General features: G+C 35.3%; 1 pseudogene; it reads left to right on the top strand.

Annotated features, from left to right (window-relative positions):
• The window catches only part of LOC107013411, a 54,557-nt pseudogene extending 36,644 nt beyond the window's left edge, over window positions 1-17,913 (top strand).
• The last annotated feature ends 2,516 nt before the right edge of the window (window positions 17,914-20,429 follow it).

The following is a 20,429-nucleotide window of genomic DNA, read 5'->3' as shown; positions in this document are numbered from 1 at the left end:
ATATATATATATATTTCAAAGGAGAAATGTACATGATTATATAACTATAACTAAGTCAATATATGGAAAGAACTATATGTTCCTATTTTACAAATATTAACATAATCGAGTTCCTATTTTAGAAACATTATAGAATATCTCTACAAGTCCTAAAAATATCTCTACACTAACTGTGTAACACTTATCAATTTTCTGCTGAAGGCCTCTCAAAGTGAGAGAGTCTTTCCATTATATAGAGAAAATGAAGATTACACATCCCTAACGATTTGTCATTCCTATCCCTAAAGATCAGTTATTCTATCTATGCAAATTTGTTATTCAATCCCTCTAAATCTTCCTTGCAATACCTCTAAATAAGTTATTCTATCATAATATGTATTCCTTTGATTCTACATCAAATGTATATGATCATGCTAATTTATATCATTATATAATTACATTAATATATATATTTAGTTGTTCAATCAATAAAGTACGAGTGACATCTAAAAGATGACAATTTTTTTGTTCAGCAACTCCATTTTGTTATGGTGTATATGGGCAAGAGTGTTGTGAGACAATTCCTTTGTCAAGCAAGAATTTTTGAATTCATAAGACATATATTCTCCACCAGAATCAGATATCAATAATTTGATGCATGTAGAAAATTGAGTATCAATAATGAGCCAAAATGTCTTGAACATGGAAAATACCTCAGATTTGGATCGAAGAAAATTCACCTATGTAAACTAACTATAATCATCTATGAATGTCACAGTGTATTTGAAATGAACATGAGAAATAAATGGTGAAATTCCCCAAACATCACTATGAATGACATCAAAACACTTTGTAGCACGACTACCAAAATTAGGAAAATGAAGAGTTTTACTTTTTCCTAATTTACAAGTAGAACAATCAAATGGAAGCAACTAAAAATTGATTTTTATTCCTTAATAAACCAGAATTTGATAAATGAGACAACACAACAAAATTTGGATGTCCTAGATGCTTATGTCAAACCTTAGTCTTACTAGCAGTACAAGTACAAGCAAAAGATAGAATGGGAGTAATGGAAAAGTGTATAGTAAACAATCGTCCAACTTTAGGCCCCTTTTGATTATCGTTCCCGACATCTAATCCTTCAAAAGACAACCATTATGAGAAAAATTCACATCACAATTGTTATCTACCAATTGTCCGACTTAAATAAGACTAGTTGAGAGCTTTGGTGAAATAAAAACATTCTTCAAAGTTGGATTAATGTCCAAAACCTTGGTAATGGGTAAGTTACTACCATTGGCAATATGTATTTGTGATGGACCTTGATACTTATGAACCTTTTTTAGGATGCTCGCTGAGTTGGTCATATAATTTAAAGCACCTAAATAAACAATCCAAAAATTAGATATAACATCATTACCTTGTAATCCCAACACATAAAAGGCTAACATGATCATTTGTTGTAACATTTTAGGAGTAAGAACTTGTTCTGAAGATGAGTTATCATTAGTGGAACAATTTATCCCAGCCTGAAAAACATTGATCCTACAATATTGAGGGCTCGTGGTACACTCTTGTTTGCCAATCTGTGTTATCAAAATCAGAAATTACTGGTTGTAATAAATTGTTCAGAAACACGAAGTAACTTAAATTTATAGAACCAGTAAGTAAGATGAACACAAATTTATTTGTCAAAAGTACTTGAATCTGTAAAAACTTACCAGAATCTGAAATAATCTTTTTAGTTTGGAAGAAAATCAAGTCCACTGAATTCACAGTGTCCCCTTAAGGAAATTATTCCCCTCTAGTATCCGAGGTTTGATTTGGAATATAACCCCCTAGGGTAAAATGATCTTAATCAGTAGAGTGTAGATACCAAAAACTCTACTGTCAGCGAATCAATCCACAGCAGGAAAGTACACGAAGAAATATGTGTTTAGAAGAAGAAGGAAGATCAGAGAATTCGTTAGAAAATATTCTGAAGACTGAGTGGTATTTATAGGCAAGAAGAATATATTCTGAAAGGTTGCAACCCTTTTAGAATTGACACGACCATTAATGAAAGGTTGCAAACTTTCAAATGGTATTGACTGTTCCTGAAAGTTGCAACCTTTCAGATAAGTCATGGCGGGAATTTTAAATATGACGGAAATTCAATCAGGTCACGCGCGCGGATCCGAGTCGGGTCGGGTTAACTAAAAAGTTGAAAACATTTCGGTTAACTTCTGTTATCAACTAATTAATTGAAAATATTTTTTGGTCATTTAATTAATTAAATAAATATATAAATAAATTTTGTCCAAAAAATAATCTCTCGATCGATCATTTACCAAAGCCAAAGCCAAAGACGTAGCCGGAGCGAGCGAGCGACACGACGACGGCGCGAGGGGGGTCCCTCTTTCCAACCCTTAACAATTAATAGGAGTGTTTATGTATTTAAATTCTCCTATTTTCCTTTCCATTACTGATGAGGGACAATTGCCTTTTCCCATTAAAGCATTAGAGGACTTTTCAAGTTCCCAACTTTTCAAGTTCTCAACTTTTCAAGTTCCTCTCCTTCCCTCTATTTCCCATCAATTCTTGCTACATACCCAACAATCCCCCACATTGATGGGAATAGTTATAACATAGGAATACACGGATAATTGTGTACTTTACAAGCAAGGATTAATTGCTTCTGGATAAGTAGGTTTCTCCTTGGACTTTCTGTAGTGAACATATGTCGGATATACTCGGTCAATCGGTAGATGTGATATCTTTGAACCGTCGAGCTTTGGTGTATAACTAGACAACCATATGTCACACAATTAACCCTTTACTATTTATGATTCTTACGGTTGTGTTCGTTTCAGCCATGAACACCTCCTGGTTTCATGAGTGTATAGAGAATAGGCTTTTGACATAAAATTCTCTTTGAAGCAGCTTCCACTTCACACTCACATAGGTGATTTCTAACCGTATCATCTTGTAGATACACTATTTGGTCAAATCTACCAAACTTAGCAAATCATTAAAAACTTTAAGCTTTATTACCTCATTAACAAGCTTTAAAGTCTTAACCTTTTCCTGAACATTGTCTTCATCATGAGAATGGATTGAGTTAATTGACAATGTCAAACCATCAGCCACAACTTTGTTTTTCTCCTTGAATCTAGCTCTTGGGATCTCCAGTCTGCTAGATAGAGTTACCGTCATGCTGACTTGTCCTAAGCCCTAAACCCATTCCCTTAGATGATCATTCAACTGCCTCTCTCACTAGGCCTTTCGTTAGTGGATCTGAACACATTATCGCTTGACTTTACATAGTCAATTGTGATAATTCCACTAGAGAGCATTTGTCTTACGGTGTTATGTCTCCATCGTATATGATGAGACTTCCCGTTGTACATAACGCTCCCTGCCTACCAATTTGCTGCTTGACTATCGCAATGTATGCAAATTGGTCCAACGGGTTTGGGCCTTAATGGAATATCCTCTAGGAAATTCCGGAGCCATTCCGCTTCTTCACCAGCCTTATCCAAAGCAATGAATTCAGATTCCATTGTGGAGCGAGCAATACATGTCTGTTTGGACAATTTCCAAGAGACAGCTCCTCCACCAAGTATGAATACATAACCACTTGTGGATTTTACATCATTGGACCCGGTGATCCAATTTGCATCACTATATCCTTCAATCACAGCAGGATATTTATTATAATGCAAAGCACAATGTTGTGTATATTTTAGATAACCCAACACACGTTTCATAGCCATCCAGTGAGTTTGATTCGGATTACTAGTGTACCGACTCACTTTACTAATAGCACATGCTATATCTGGTCGCGTGCAATTCATAATATACATCAAACTTCCCAACATCTGGCATATTCCAATTGAGAGTTAGTTTGACCTTCATTCTTTTTAAATGTACAACTTAAATCAATTGGAGTTTGGACAACATTGAAATTCAAGTATTTGAACTTATCCAATACTTTTTCAATATAATGAGATTGAGATAATGATAGTCCCTGGGGAGTTTTGATAATCCTGAACCCTAAAATGAAATCAGCAACTCCTAAGTCTTTCATATCGAACTTTCTAGACAACATGCGCTTAGTAGCATTTATATCGTCAATTTCTTTACTCATTATTCACATGTCATCAACATACAAAAAAACAATGTCTTCATGATTCATAACATTTTTAATGTAAACACATTTATCATATTCGTTAATCTTGAATCCATTTGCCAACATTGTTTGGTCAAATTTAGCATGCCATTGTTTGGGTGCTTGCTTGAGTCCATAAAGTTGCTTCACAAGTCTGCGCACTTTCTTTTCTTTACCAGGAACTATAAACCCTTCAGGTTGTTCCATGTAAATTTCTTCCTCCAACTCTCCATTTTAGAAGGCTGTCTTTACATCCATTTGATGGATTTTAAGATCATGTACCGCTGCTAGTGCTATTAACATCCTAATTGATGTTATCCTTGTTACTGGAGAGTATGTGCCAAAGTAGTCCAAACCTTCCTTTTGTCTGTACACTTTGACTACTAGTCTAGCCTTATATTTGTAAATAGTCCCATCAGGTTTCATTTTCCTTTTAAAGATCCACTTTGATCCTAAAGGTTTATTTCCTGGAGGAAGATCAGCTAATTCCCAAGTGCGATTGCTTAAAATTGATTCAATCTCATTGTTGACTACTTCTTTCCAATAAGTTGACTCTGATGAAGACATAGCTGCTTTAAATGTTTGAGGCTCATTTTCAAACAATAGTGCTACAAAATCTGGTCTGAAAGAAGCAAATTTTCGTTGCCGAGTACTACGCCTAGGTTCCTCCCTAGTTAGAATATTTTTCATTGATTCTTCTCGTGGTCGTTTAGGTCTTTCACTTGTTGACTCACTTTCAGTTTTATACGGATAAATGTTTTCAAAAAACTCTGTATTATCTGATTCAATTATCGTATTAACATGAATCTCAGGATTATCAGATTTGTGAACCAAAAATCGACAGGCTTTACTATTCACAGCATACCCAATAAAGACACAATCTATTGTTTTGGGTCCAATTTTAACCCTCTTAGGTAAAGGAACCTCTACCTTGGCTAAACACCCCCACACTTTGAAATATTTCAAGTTGGGTTTTCTTCCTTTCCACAACTCATATGGAATTGATTGTGTTTTTCGATGGGGTACTCTATTGAGTATTTTATTAGCTGTAAGGATGGCTTCCCCCCAAAGGTTTTGCGGTGAACCAGAATTGATCATTAAGGCATTCATCAATTCCTTTAATGATCTGTTCTTCCGTTCTGCCAAACCATTTGATTGTGGTGTATAAGGTGCAGTAGTTTGATGAATAATACCATATTCCAAACATATCTCTGTAAAAGGAGATTCATATTCTCCACCCCTATCACTCCGAATCATTTTTATCTTTAGATTTAATTGGTTTTCCACTTCATTTTTGTATTGCTTAAATGCATCAATTGCTTCATCCTTACTATTAAGCAAATATACATAACAAAATTGAGTGCAGTCATCAATACAAGTTATAAAATACTTTTTTCCACCACGAGATGGTGTTGACATCATATCGCATATATCTGTGTGAATTAAGTCTAAAGTTCTAGAATTTCTTTCAACAGACTTGTAAGGATGTTTAACAAACTTACTTTCCACACAAATTTCGCATTTCGACTTATCGTATTTAAAATCACGCAATACTTCTAGATTAACCAATTTTCGCAAGGCTTTGTAATTTACATGTCCCAAACGGGCATGCCATAAATCACTTAACTCCAATAAGTACAATTTTTATTAATACTATCAACAACCATTACATTTAATTTTAAAAGACCCTCATTGAGGTAGCCCTTTCCGATGAACATTTCATTCTTACTTATTACAGCTTTATCACTAACTAGGACACACTTAAACCCGTTTTTGACGAGTAGTGCAGCAGAAACTAAATTCTTCCTAATAGTAGGGACATGCAGAACATTGTTCAAAGTCAACACCTTGCCGGATGTCATTTTCAACATTACTTTCCCAGTTCTGCAATCCTTGTTGTTGCTGTGTTTCCCATGAATAAATCTTCATTGTACTCAGCAGGAGTGTACGTTGCAAAGGCTTCTTTCGCAGAGCAAATATGTCTAGTGGAACCTGAGTCGAGAAACCACTCCTTGGGATTTCCAACTAAGTTACACTCCGATATCATTGCACACAAGTCATCTGCATCTTCCATCTTTTCCACGATGTTTGCTTGACTTTTGCCTTTGCCTTTGTTTTTGTCCTTTCTTGGAGCATTACAATCAAAAGACCTATGACCAGCCTAGTCACAATTGTAACAGTTGCCTTTGAATTTCTTCTTGTCCTGTTATGACTTCTGCCCGTTGGACTTCTTTCTCTTTTTGTCTTTGGTAGGAGCTTCTTCAACAACATTAACTCCAATGATTGATGAACTCTTATGCGACTTCTTTTCGGCGTTTTTGTTATCTTCCTCAATCTTGAGCTGAATCACAAGATCTTCAAGCTTCATTTCTTTACGCTTGTGCTTTAGATAATTCTTAAAATCGTTCCACGAAGGAGGCAACTTCTCGATCATTGCAGCCACTTGAAAAGATTCATTTACTACCATATCTTCAGCAATCAGATCATGGAGAATAAGTTGAAGTTCTTGTACTTGTGATCCAACAGTTTTACTATCTACCATTTAATAGTCTAATAACTTTGCGACCAGAAACTTTTTCAAGCATGCATCTTCTGTCTTATATTTCTTCTCAAGTGCATTCCACAACTCTTTTGAAGTTGTTATTGCACTATAGACATTATATAAGTCATCCTCTAAAGAACTCAAAATGTAACCTTTACATAGGAAGTCTGATTGTTTCCATGATTCAACAATCATGAATTTTTCCCTGTCTGGCATATCATCAGCAGGAACTGGAGTATCTTCACTTGTAAATTTCTGCAGACCAAGAGTGGTAAGCCAGAAAAATACTCGTTGCTGCCATCCTTTGAAATTCACACCTGTGAATTTACACGATTTCTTTGCTTGTGGTACAAGAGTTCGGGTTGGTGCAGGAATAGCCACTGTAATACCAGTGTTTGCCATTTCTGATAACCAAAAATTGATACAATATAAGTAAGCAATAAACTATAATTGCAGACTTAAAGGAGTATAAAATCACGAAGATTTTTGTCTCCACCAGAAACACGAATTTAATAATTTCCTTAAGATTGTTTGCCATTCTGTGTTTTCAAAATCACAAATTACTGGTTGTAATAAATTGTTCAGAAACACGAAGTAACTAAAATTTATAGAAACAGTAAGTAAGATGAACAGAAATTTATTTCTCAAAAATACTTGAATCTATAAAAACTTACCAGAATCTAAAATAATCTTTTTAGTTTGGAAGAAAATCAAGTCCACTGAATTCACAGTGTCCCCTTAAGGAAAATATTCCTCTCTAGTATCCCAGGTTTGATTTGGAATATAAACTCCCAGGGTAAAATGATCTTAATCAGTAGAGTGTAGATACCAAAAACTCTACTGTCAGCGAATCAATCCACAACAGAAAAGTACACGAAGAAATATGTGTTTAGAAGAAGAAGGAAGATCAGAAAATTCGTTAGAAAATATTCTGAAGACTGAGTGGTATTTATAGGCAAGAAGAATATATTCTGAAAGGGTGCAACCCTTTCAGAATTGACACGACCATTAATGAAAGGTTGCAAACTTTCAAATGGTATTGATTGTTCCTGAATGTTTCAACCTTTCAGAACAGTCATGGAGGGATATTAAATATAACAGAAATTAAAACGGGTCACGCGCACGGATCCGAGTTGGGTCGGGTTAACTAAAAAGTTGAAAATATTTTGGTTAACTTCTGTTATCAACTAATTAATTAAAAATATTTTTTGTCCATTTAATTAATTAAATAAATAAATAAAATAAATTTTGTCCAAAATATAATCTCTCGATCGATCATTTGCCAAAGTCGAAGCCGAAGCCGAAGCGAGCGACGACGACGACGGTGCGAGGGGGGTCCCTCTTTCCAACCCTTTTAACAATTAATAGGAGTGTTTATGTATTTAAACTCTCCTATTTTCCTTTCCATTACCGATGAAGGACAATTGCCTTTTCCCATTGAAGCATTAGAGGACTTCTCAAGTTCTCAACTTTTCAAATTCCTCTCCTTCCCTCTATTTCCCATCAATTCTTGCTACATGCCCAACAACTCTTTGATAACGTGTCCTTGTTATTTACAATAATTACAGAACTTATTGTTACAATTGCTAGCAATATGACCATATTCTTTGCAACTATAACATTGAGTTCTACTCACATCCCTATCATTTCCTTTACCTTGAGCAACAAATGCAAGAGTGACATCATTTTCTTTCTTGAAAGCATTTTTTGTTACAAGACCTTGCTCTTCACGAAGTAATTCCCTAAAGCAAACATCCAAAGAGGGAGACGGATCACGATTCGTCAAGTTAGAGAGAAAACGCTCAAAGTCGGAGCGTAATTTCATAAAAATTTTGTCTAGCTTGCTTTGCTCAAAAACTGCCCAAATCATTGATAGAGACTCAGTATGTATTTCGACATAGACAATATTTGTAGATTTAGCCCATAAGTTCTGAAATACGGATAAATAATCATGAATAGAAAGACCTCATTGAGAGTAATTAGCAATTTCATGCTTTAACGGAAAACATTTCACACTATTATCTTGGTTGTAAACCTTTTATAAGTAATCCCACATGGCCTTAACTGTCTTCTACGACCTGAGATTAAAAACAATAAGAGGATCAATTGAGCCTAGAACCCATGTCATCACCCGAGCATCTTTAATCTTCCATTCACCTAGTTTTGTTGCATTAGTATGAGCAGTATCACTTCTATCTATATGGCCCCATAGTTCTTTTGCAGGTGACAAACAACTGAAACTGAAACTCATTAGAAGAATATCTTTTTTCCAGTAAAACGATCACCGAAGGATTCAAAGTGATGTGAATTCTTACTTTTAAATAGCTGTGAAAACTACAAAGACTCAACTAGACCGTGATCACTTCTAAATGGGGGCCCAACATCGGTAAACAATAAATTTGGATGGGCCTAACTCTTATACCATGTCAATTTTTCTGCTGAATGTCTCTCAAAGTGAGAGTCATTCCATTATATAGAGAAAATTTACATCCCTAAAAATCTATCATTGCTATTCCTAAAGATCAGTTATTCTATCTCTACAAATCTGCTATTCAATCCCTCTAAATATGTCTTGTTATCCCTCCAAATAAGTTATTCTATCACAATATTTATTTCTTTGATTCTGTAGCAAATTTATATGATCATACTAATGTACATCACTATATAGTTCAGGGTCGACTCTATGCTATGAAAAACAAGGCCTTTGCCTTAGGCGCCCAAATTTTGGGGGCCCCAAATTCGATGGTTCTAACTCTTATCTTTATTTAATATTTGTCAATTTATTACATATATCATTATGTTAACAATACATAAAATAATTGCCTCATTGAAATGATGTTTTTAATATAGAATTGATAAAATCTTACCTAAAACTAATGACTGAAAAAATAATATTAAATACTAATATTTTTCATCTAAATAGTGTAAGAAAATAATTATTTGAATAAATATGTCTAAAGTTTATTTATATTTTAGACCGCGAATTGAAATTTCTCTTTAGGCCCCTAATTACGTTGAGCCGCCCCTGATATAGTCACATTCATATATACAATCATTTAGTTGTCCATCATGCTAACAATAATTGCTTTGTTTTTAGTATTTGTAGCCTGGAGTTCTTTCCCAACAGTCTAGTAATTCTTTGAGTGATCTTCCTATTAGGAACAAGTGGTACTCTATGCTCTATCATCGTGCACCAATCCATCCTTCAAGAAATGTTAAGGATCTAGTGAAACCAGCATTTGCCAAAAAAATTAGCTGGCCAGGAAGCTTTAGGTACGGAAAAAGTTTCTGTCAAGAATAAAGTTGTTCCCAAACAAGAGGAAAGCCACAGTAAACTTGAATTTCCTGCCGATTCAGGGAACAGTCAATTGTCATTAGGCCTAAAGAAACTTCATGTTTTTGTTATTGGTTCTAATGGTGATAAAGGGAAGCAAGTCGTTGGTGCTAGTGAGCAGGAATTTAATTTTCTCATCTCATCAGTAAATCCTTCCCTACATCACAAGTCTGCAAATGTGATTCGTGTTAGTCTTGGTAGTACTTTTCGAGGGTTTGACTCCGCAGTTCTGCAGTCAAAGTCAGAACCTGTAGAAGAAGCCTTGTTACAAGCTAATGAAGTTGATATTGCTTCTAAAGAGCTAAATTGTATGCAGTGATAAAGTGGAGGCATCTGTTTCCGCGAGCATGAATGAAGATCACAAGGTATACAAAAAGACATGTTAGGTTATTAGCATTTTAATATTAATATTTAACATATTAATTTGCTTTATTTTGGAGTTATAAGAATGAACATTGGAATGAATGACTTCTACATCATCCATTAGCATTGGTTATCCATCAATGTATTTCATTCTTAATTCCTCCATTACTCCCTTTGTAACCTATGTAACATATGTAACTCCCTTTGTAACCTATGTAACATATGTAACTCCCTTTGTAACCTATGTAACATATGTAACTCCCATTGTAACTTATGTAACCTATGTAACTCCCATTGTAACCTATGTAACCCCTAAGGCCATTATCTTCACTATTTACTACCTCCATTATCTTCCTATTCATTGCTAGGAAGACTTCTTGTAGTATAAATAGTGGTAGTCTTCATTTGGTTTTAGAGACACACAATTCATAAGAGAAAACAAAGAGTGAAAGAGTTAGTCTAAAAGAGAGTTCTTATTAGTTGAAGGGAGGTGTTCTTTTTTGTGGAGCTTTGGACTCAACTCTTGTCCAGAGTTGTTGAGTTATACTTTGTGAAGGCTGTTGTATCCTGGAGGGGACAAGTCAAAGAGGACTACTGCTGGACCGGTGAAAACATTTGCTGCAGTGGGCTTGAATCTCCTTAAAGAGAGCGAGATATCCGCGCCTCAGCCTGAAGAGATTACTTTCTTCATTTTATTTTCAATTGTAATCTTGCAATTTTATTATCTTGTAAGTTTTTTCACTAACAATTTTAAGGAGATTCAAAGATGGCTACAATTGAAAAAACCGCGGATGTCAAGATGGGAGATCTTAACAAGCCATTTCGGTTCAATGGTAACCATTTCAAGAGATGGAAGGGTAAAGTACTTTTCTACTTAAGTCTTCTCAATGTTTCTTATGTATTAACTGAGAAGAATCCAAATAAAGAAGACATCACCACTATGAATGATGATGAAACTATTTCTCATCTAGAGAAAGTGGAAAAGTACGATGGTGATTCCTATAAGTGTCGGTATTATCTTCTTAATTGTCTATCTGATAATTTTTATGATTATTATGATAGAACTTACTCTAGTGCAAAGAAAATTTGGAAGGCATTGCAGAGTAAGTATGATACCGAAGAGGCTGGAGCGAAAAAATATGCAGCTAGTAGATTTTTTCGTTTCCAAATGGTGGACAACAAATCAGTGGTAGATCAAGCTCAAGACTTCATCATGATTGTTGGAGAGCTTAGGTCCGAAGAGGTTAAAATTGGAGATAACCTTATTGTTTGTGGCATAGTGGATAAACTTCCACCTTCTTGGAAGGAATTTCAAAAAACTATGCGCCACAAACAAAAGGAAACCTCTCTTGAAACCTTGATAATGAAAATCCGCATGGAAGAAGAAGCAAGGGGCCAAGATGCACTTTTACAAACAGAAGAGAACAACATCACATCGAAGGTAAATTTAATTACTTCGAATAATGCTACTCCTGAAACTCACAAAAATACTTCTTTAAAGCCTAAGAAGAAAAAATTCAAGAAAAATAATGGTAGACCTCCCAAGAAAAATAATGGTGAAAATCACCAAGCACAAAATCAACAAGTTCAAGAAAAGGGACCATGCTTTGTTTGTGGCAAGAGTGGGCATATTGCTCGATTTTGCAGATTCCGGAAACGTGGTCCTAACCCTCAGGCAAACGTTACCGAAGAACCTTTTGTGGCGGTGATTACCGACATAAACATGGTTGAGAATGTTGATGGATGGTGGGCTGATTCTGGTGCAAACCGTCATGTCTGTTATGACAAAGACTGGTTTAAAAAATATACTCATTTTGAGGAGCCCAAAACCATCATGCTTGGTGATGCTCACACTACTCAAGTGCTTGGAAAGGGAGATGTTGAATTGTGTTTTACTTCTGGAAGGATATTAACATTGAAAGATGTACTTTATACTCCTTCTATGAGAAAAAATTTGATGTCTAGTTTTCTTCTTAATAAAGCAGGCTTTAAACAGATTATTGAATCTGATCAATATGTAATAGTGAAGAAAGGTATTTTTGTGGGGAAGGGGTATGCATGTGATGGGATATTTAAGTTGAATGTTGAAATGAATAAAACTTCTACTTCTGTTTATATGCTTTCTTCTACTAATTTTTGGCATGCTCGTTTGTGTCATATTAATGATCGTTATGTTGGAATCATGAGTAGTTTAGGATTAATCCCAATGGTTAAAAAGAATTTTGAAAAGTGTGAGGCTTGTAGTAAAGCCAAGATCACTAAAAGGCCTCATTTTCAAGTTGAAAGAAAAACTGATTTGTTAGAATTAGTTCATACTGATATTTGTGAACTTGGTGGAATTCTAACTCGTGGAGGTAATAGATATTTTATCACTTTCATTGATGATTTTTCTAAGTTTACATATGTTTACTTGATGAAAAATAAAAGTGATGCTTTTGAAAATTTCAAAACTTATCTCAATGAGGTTGAAAATCAGTTTGGAAGAAAAATAAAAAGAATTAGAAGTGATAGAGGCCGTGAATATGAATCAAATGAGTTTAATTCTTTTGTTAGATCATTGGGAATAATTCATGAAACTACTCCTCCTTACTCTCCTTCGTCTAATGGAGTAGCAGAAAGGAAAAATAGAACTTTGGTTGAATTGACTAATGCCATGCTAATTGAGTCACATGCACCTTTAAATTTTTGGGGTGAAGCTATCTTAACTGCTTGTTATGTGTTGAATCGTGTGCCTCATAAAAAGTCTAAATTGACACCTTTTGAATTGTGGAAAGGTTACAAGCCAAGTTTGGGATATCTAAGAGTTTGGGGTTGTCTAGCCTTTGTGAGGCTAATGGATCCCAAGATTACAAAGTTGGGTAAGAAAGTTACTACTTGTGCTTTTCTTGGTTATGCTTCAAATAGTACAGCCTATAGATTTTTTAATCTTGAAGATAATATTGTAATAGAATCTGGTGATGCTATTTTTCATGAAAATAAATTTCCTTTTGATACTAAAAATAGTGGGGGTCAAAGGATTGAACAAAATATTTTGTCACTACCTAGTTCTTCTACTTCAACTTTGAAAAATAAAGAAGTTGTTGATTTTGAGTTAAGAAGAAGTAAAAGAGCTAGAGTAGAAAAAGATTTTGGTCCTGATTTTTATGTGTTTAATATTGAAAATGACCCTCTAACTTTGAAAGAAGCATTATCTTCACATGATTCTATTTTTTGGAAAGAGGCTGTAAATGATGAAATGGAATCTCTAATTTCTAATAAAACTTGGAAGTTAGTTGATTTACCACCGGGTTGTAAAACAATTGGTTGCAAATGGGTCTTAAGGAAAAAGTTGAAACCGGATGGTTCTATTGATAAATACAAGGCTAGGCTAGTTGCAAAAGGTTTTAAACAACTAGAAGGCCTAGAATTTTTTGATACTTTTTCTCCGGTAACAAGAATTACATCCATTAGACTTTTAGTTGCTATGGCTGCAATTTTTGATTTGCAAATTCATCAAATGGGTGTAAAAACTGCTTTTCTAAATGGAGACCTAAATGAAGAAATTTATATGGACCAACCCGAGTGTTTTGTTGAAGCAGGCCAAGAAAGCAAAGTATGTAAACTTACTAAATCCCTATATGGCTTGAAACAGGCACCAAAGCAATGGCATGAAAAGTTTGATTCCTGCATGATTGAAAATGATTTTAAAACAAATGAGTGTGATAAGTGCATATATCATAAGTCTTGGAATAATTCACATGTGATCATTTGCCTATATGTTGATGATTTGTTGATCTTTGGCTCTAACATGAATGTTATTGATGAAGCTAAAAATGTTCTTAGAAGCCATTTTGATATGAAAGATCTTGGTGAGGCAAATTTTATTCTTGGAATAAAAATAACAAGAACATGTGAGGGGATTTTCCTTGACCAGTCACATTATGTTGAGAAAATTTTGAAAAAATATAACTTTCATGATTGCAAGCATGTTGCTACTCCTTTTGATTCAAGTGTTCACTTATTTCCTGTTGAAAGTGAAAATGATGTAATAAATCAAAAGGAATATGCTAGTATAATCGGAAGTTTGAGATATGTGACTGATTGCACTAGGCCTGATATTGCATATGCAGTAGGAGTACTTGGCAGGTTTACAAGCAAGCCAGGTAATGAACATTGGCATGCTATAACAAGAGTTATGAGATATTTAATTGGAACGAAAAATTGTGGTTTGTTCTATAAAAAATATCCTGCTGTACTTGAAGGCTTTTGTGATGCGGATTGGAACACTTTGTCAGGTGATTCCTGTTCTACCACTGGTTATGTCTTTACTTTAGGTGGTGGTGCTGTTTGTTGGAGATCAAAAAAGCAAACTATAATTGCTAACTCTACCATGGAGGCTGAACTAATTGCTTTAGCTTCAGCTAGTGAGGAAGCGAATTGGTTAAGAGATTTATTGTTTCAAATTCCTTATTTTGAAAAACCAATTCCTCCTATTTTAATTCATTGTGATAGCACCGCTGCAATTGGTAGAGTTCAAAACCGTTATTACAACGGTAAATCCAGACCTATAAGGAGGAAACACAGTAATGTAAGATCGTATTTGACAAATGGTACCATTAATGTTGATTATGTCAAATCTTGTGATAATCTTGCAGATCCTCTTACGAAGGCCTTAACAAGAGAAAAGGTCTGGAGCACATCGAGGGGGATGGGATTGAAGCCTACAAATCCTTGAGTCATATATGAGGAAACCCAACCTGGGGACTAGAGATCCTATAACCAGGTTCAAAGGGAAAAACTAATCATATGATGACTTGTTGTGAAAAATGCACTATTTTTTTCCCTCCCTATGATGTGAGTGCATTATTTCCTGTAGTTTGTGAAGGTTGAGTTGATAAAACTCTTAATGAATATCTGTAGCCCGTATGGGTGGAGTGTTAATCTTACAGGAGCACTCTCGACAGATTTCACCTATGTGATGTGTGGAAGTAGGTCGCTTCCTATGAGAATGGGGCTTATTCTCAAATGCACTCATGAAACCGGGATAGCACATGGCCATAACGTGCTGGCTGTTAAAGCTCATGTCAACACCTTGATTATTATGTGTGAGCAGTGATATTTTATTTCCCTTAAGCAGTCATAGTTCAAGTCTGAGACCACTACGACTCTGGAGTAAAAGTTACTGTTTCACTAAGTGGAGGTTCAATGCAGAGCACACCTTCATTATGCATAGTAGTCTTCCTTCAACTGATATACTCTCTTATCTAAATATTAAAATGAGTGGGGGATTGTTAGGTTATTAGCATTTTAATATTAATATTTAACATATTAAATTGCTTTATTTTGGAGTTATAAGAATGAACATTGGAATGGATGACTTCTACATCATCCATTAGCATTGGTTATCCATCAATGTATTTCATTCTTAATTCCTCCATTACTCTTTGTAACCTATGTAACCTATGTAACTCCCATTGTAACCTATGTAACTCCCAATGTAACTTATGTAACCTATGTAACTCCCATTGTAACCTATGTAACTCCTAAGGCCATTATCTTCACTATTTACTACCTCCATTATCTTCCTATTCATTGCTAGGAAGACTTCTTGTAGTATAAATAGTGGTAGTCTTCATTTGGTTTTAGATACACACAATTCATAAGAGAAAACAAAGAGTGAAAGAGTTAGTCTAAAAGAGAGTTCTTATTAGTTGAAGGGAGGTGTTCTTTTTTGTGGAGCTTTGGACTCAACTCTTGTCCAGAGTTGTTGAGTTATACTTGTGAAGGCTGTTGTATCCTGGAGGGGACAAGTCAAAGAGGACTACTGCTGGACCGGTGAAAACATTTGCTGCAGTGGGCTTGAATCTCCTTAAAGAGAGCGAGATATCCGCGCCTCAGCCTGAAGAGATTAATTTCTTCATTTTATTTTCAATTGTAATCTTGCAATTTTATTGTCTTGTAAGTTTTTCACTAACAAGACACAAGACACTCATAAATTGGTTGCAAGTGGTGAAGGGTCGACAAATGACAGGGAAAAGATAATTATATCAGTTGGTACTAAGAGCGTGGGGTGCGTAGGACAGGATGAGGAATGTGAAGAAGGTGAGATCCCAGAATGCATGATGCAGTCGATTGTAGAAGACCCAATGAATGAGGGGATTGATTCAGGAAAAAGTATTGAACTGTCAAGTAAAAATGTTCATTCTTCTCTTTGCTTCACTAATGAAGAAAAAGGTTATAGTATGCCGCTTCATGCAGAGTCTCATGAGGACTTTGTGAAAGCCTGTGATGAGAAAGCTGAAAAAATTCTTTAGAATGTCGCTGTCTTCGGACCTGTAACGGGTATGCCGCTCCCTTCCAGAAGTAAAAGAGAGAGGTATTCTTATATGGAGGAGGAGAAATTCAATCTACAAAGGAATAGGTGATTTTTCTTTTTATTGTTATTTCATGTGTAATTATTTTCTTCTTTATAATGCTGCTCAACTCTTGACTTTTTATTACTGTGCTTTTTCCAGAGATGAAATCTATGGCTATGGTCCTAAATTGGTGCGAGATAGGTTTCAAGACCGTTCATTTGGTAGCTCAATGGGGAACTTCATGTGTGTAAGAGGGAGGGGCTGGGGCTGGGGCCGTGGCCGGTATTCTGGGCGTGATTTTGAAAGATTTGGAGGTGTTGCTGATTATCTCTTAAGACATACATTTGCAGCTCCTGCTTGGGAATCTGCAAATGGACGTAATGACTATGATGGTGCTGCCTTTGGGACTAATAGGAGGAGGAATCCATTAAATGATGACTTGCCTTCATTACGGCATCCACCTGCACGTCGACAGTCTCCCAGTGGAAGAGAAGTTGCTGCCATGATGGGCACTCAAATGCTTCGTAGAGCTCCCAGGAATATCAGCCCAAGAAGATGCACTGGTAGATATTGCTTCGCCTATGTTGGTGTTCGGCATAGTGAGAACTTCAATAGAGACTTTCAAAATGATATTCAGCAGCAGGCACGTTGGACTTGTTAGTCATGTCGCTCAGGGTGATACAGAGTGTACTGCGATACAGAAAAGCGGTTTCCCTCGAATTAGGTCAAAATATCCTGTTAGATCCCGTACTTGGTCCCTTCCTACAAGGAGATTGAAGGAAGAATTGAATGGTTGTCAAGATTTATCTCAGCACAGGTCTCCGGTTATGCACAGGGAAGATAGAACAAGGCCTTCTTCACGAACTTCTTTTACTGAAGAAGCAATAGGTCCTCAAAGGTGTGACTATACATTTTATACTGCTCGTTGTGTGAATGATATGAGGGATGTGGATGGTGTACAGGAGTACGGGAATCTGAGGTCTCATTCTACCAGAGGTAGTGCACCTGATCGGGAGAGGGCTGATGGTGTTGGGTACTTTGATGGGCCGAAACATCTGGTAGATTACCTGAGCTTCAAAGTGGCGAAAGAAGGAAGTTTGGCAAGAGACAAATCAGAAATGTGAAAGAGCAAGAAGGTGGTGGTAATCTTAGACGGAGGTATGAAGAAGAATTTGATGGCTCCAGATTGAAGAAAAGAAGATTTTGAGTTGATAGCTTACTAATCCTATAAAATTAGCCATGGGAAAAACTGTTTTTGCTTTAATCTTGTTTCTAATAGGCTGTCCATTGAACTCGCTTTTTAATATTCTCTACTGTGACTTTCCTTGACATGAATGGTGGTAGTTTAAGTTGCTGTTTGCGTATTGATTTTAGGCCTTAAACACAGCTTTTAGCCGTCATTTATCAACATAACAGAGAGACCATTAACACTAAGTTGGAAGTTAGAGGAATTGTTTCTGATAGTGTGTATGTAGACTGTATCCCCACCTATCCTAGGTAGAGAAACTATTTTCGATAGACTCAGGTCAAGAAAAATATATAACAAAGTATAGTTCAAGAAAAAGGATGAAATAGTGAAGTACTAAAACATGACAACATTCTCAAAGGAACAATAACTCTCATACACATTGAATGCCCAACTTAGAACTTCTCTAAAAGAACAAGTGTAGTAATACACAGCTGAATTGGACTTATTAATAAAAAGGAGGAATGGTCTTGATAGACGTCTTTACTTGGCTCCGTTTGTCATCTAGACCTTTCACGCCTTTGTCAAATGAACACTTGAAGTTATTAAAACACACTATTTTAAACCCAATCTGACCATGTGTGTCTTTCTACATTAGATATAAATTGTTACGTCAATTTTTTAATACAAATAATATTTTTTAAAAAGAAATCTCAAACTCTCTAAAACCCTTTCTTTCTTGATTTCTTTCTGTTCTTTCTTCTCTTTCCATATCTTTCATCTATTTTGCTATTTAGATTTTATCTTCTTCTTTTTTTCTTTCCTAGTGTAAAGATATGACAACTTAGCCTTACTCAACCCCAAAAGTTAAGTCGTGAGGAAAGGATTGTCCAAGTCCATATAAGGAGACCACCAGTCCATTCCCCAACTAATGTGGGACTTTTACCCACTCTAATGTTCCCCCTTCACGCCCAGGCCCGACTGCATCGTGGACCGGGAGCCCAAACGAATGAAACTAGCTCCGATACCATGTGCAAGGAAATGGAGAGTGACTTGTATCTTATTCAATAGGTAAATATGTATAAATACAATAATATTAGAAGCTAACTAAGGAAACAAATAAAGAGGAAATCCTAAATATATGCTATCTATCTCTATCTTTGTACAATATCAAGAAACAGATCTATATACATTTTGTAACACCTAGTATATTTTTCACATTGAAGAGGAATTAACAAAAAGGAAAGCTCTATTTTTTTAATTATTAAAAAAATTTTAAGTTATAATTTTTAAATTAAAAAAATTGTATTCACTTAGTTTTAAACGTATGTAACAACATTTTTTATACGATTCAGCAAAAAAAATGTCACATACGTTTGGTCAATGGTCAAAGGGTTTATAATAGTGTGGTTTAATAAATTTAAGTGTCCAATTGAAAATTTTTTTAGTAGAAGGGTCCGAGTGTCAAACAGAACAAAGTATAGGGTTCTCTCAATTCATTCCGCCTAATAAAGAAGAAAGAAAAAGAATATGATATTCATTTGAACTAGATATGGTTAGAGCTTGCGCTTAGCATGTTATTAAAATGTATAAAACAAGAAGAATAAATTAGTAGGGAGAAGAAATAAAATTCTTATTCCTATCGAGTGATACTGTGAAAAAGTTTGATGGTAGTTTAAGTTACGAATGTGCATGCCGACTTTGTGTAATAGGACCTTAGAATAGTTAAGGCGTGTCTCTGGAATTTCGGTCATAGTCTGGGGGGTACTTGTACATTTTCCCTTCTTCTTTGACATGAATGCTGGTAGTTTATGTTGCTAATGTGAATGTTGGCTTTGTGTATTATTTTAAGCCCTTAAACGCAGCTTTTAGCCATCCTTAACATACTTGGGATGGAGTAGAGAGACCATTGAAACTACCTTGGAAGGTAGCGGGACTATTTATGATAGTGTGTATGCACACTGCACCCTTATTTGAATTTTTCAGATTAAGGGACTATAGATAATAAGGGGGAATACAATCACCAAATTACAAAAACAAAGTGAAACAATTGGTAATAGTGTTACAATATAAGAGCATTGAAAGAATTAGAACAAAAAAAATGAACAATACCATTGTTGTGGTTATCGGCACATGCTCGAATTTGATACACATTTTCGTAGTTCTAATTTTTGATATCTATCATCATCAGTTTCGGCCACTGCACTATTTAGTTGTTGTTGGTAATTCTTTGATAGGCTTTACACTGCTTCTCTTATAAGTTGTTATGTTTTCGCTACTCTTTCCTTCTTCTTTATACTTGAAATTGTTGCACTTGAGCTAAGAGTCTTTCAAAAATAACCTTTCTACCTCAACGAAAATACCTAATAATTACTGGAGTTCATTAACAAACTTTGACTCCAGATCGTCGCTTTTTGCTTCTTAATCTGATAATGCGCCCATTGTGATCCTACAACCCTTTTCGTTAACAAACTCATATTTACAGAATTTTATTAAAAAATAATTTTAAAATCAATTTTTAATTACAAAAATATCAA

The sequence above is a fragment of the Solanum pennellii genome, chromosome 3 (assembly GCF_001406875.1).
Source record: "Solanum pennellii chromosome 3, SPENNV200".
NCBI classification, from domain to species: Eukaryota; Viridiplantae; Streptophyta; class Magnoliopsida; order Solanales; family Solanaceae; genus Solanum; species Solanum pennellii.
Note: the sequence above shows the minus strand (reverse complement) of the source record. Positions and strands in the feature narration are given on the sequence as shown.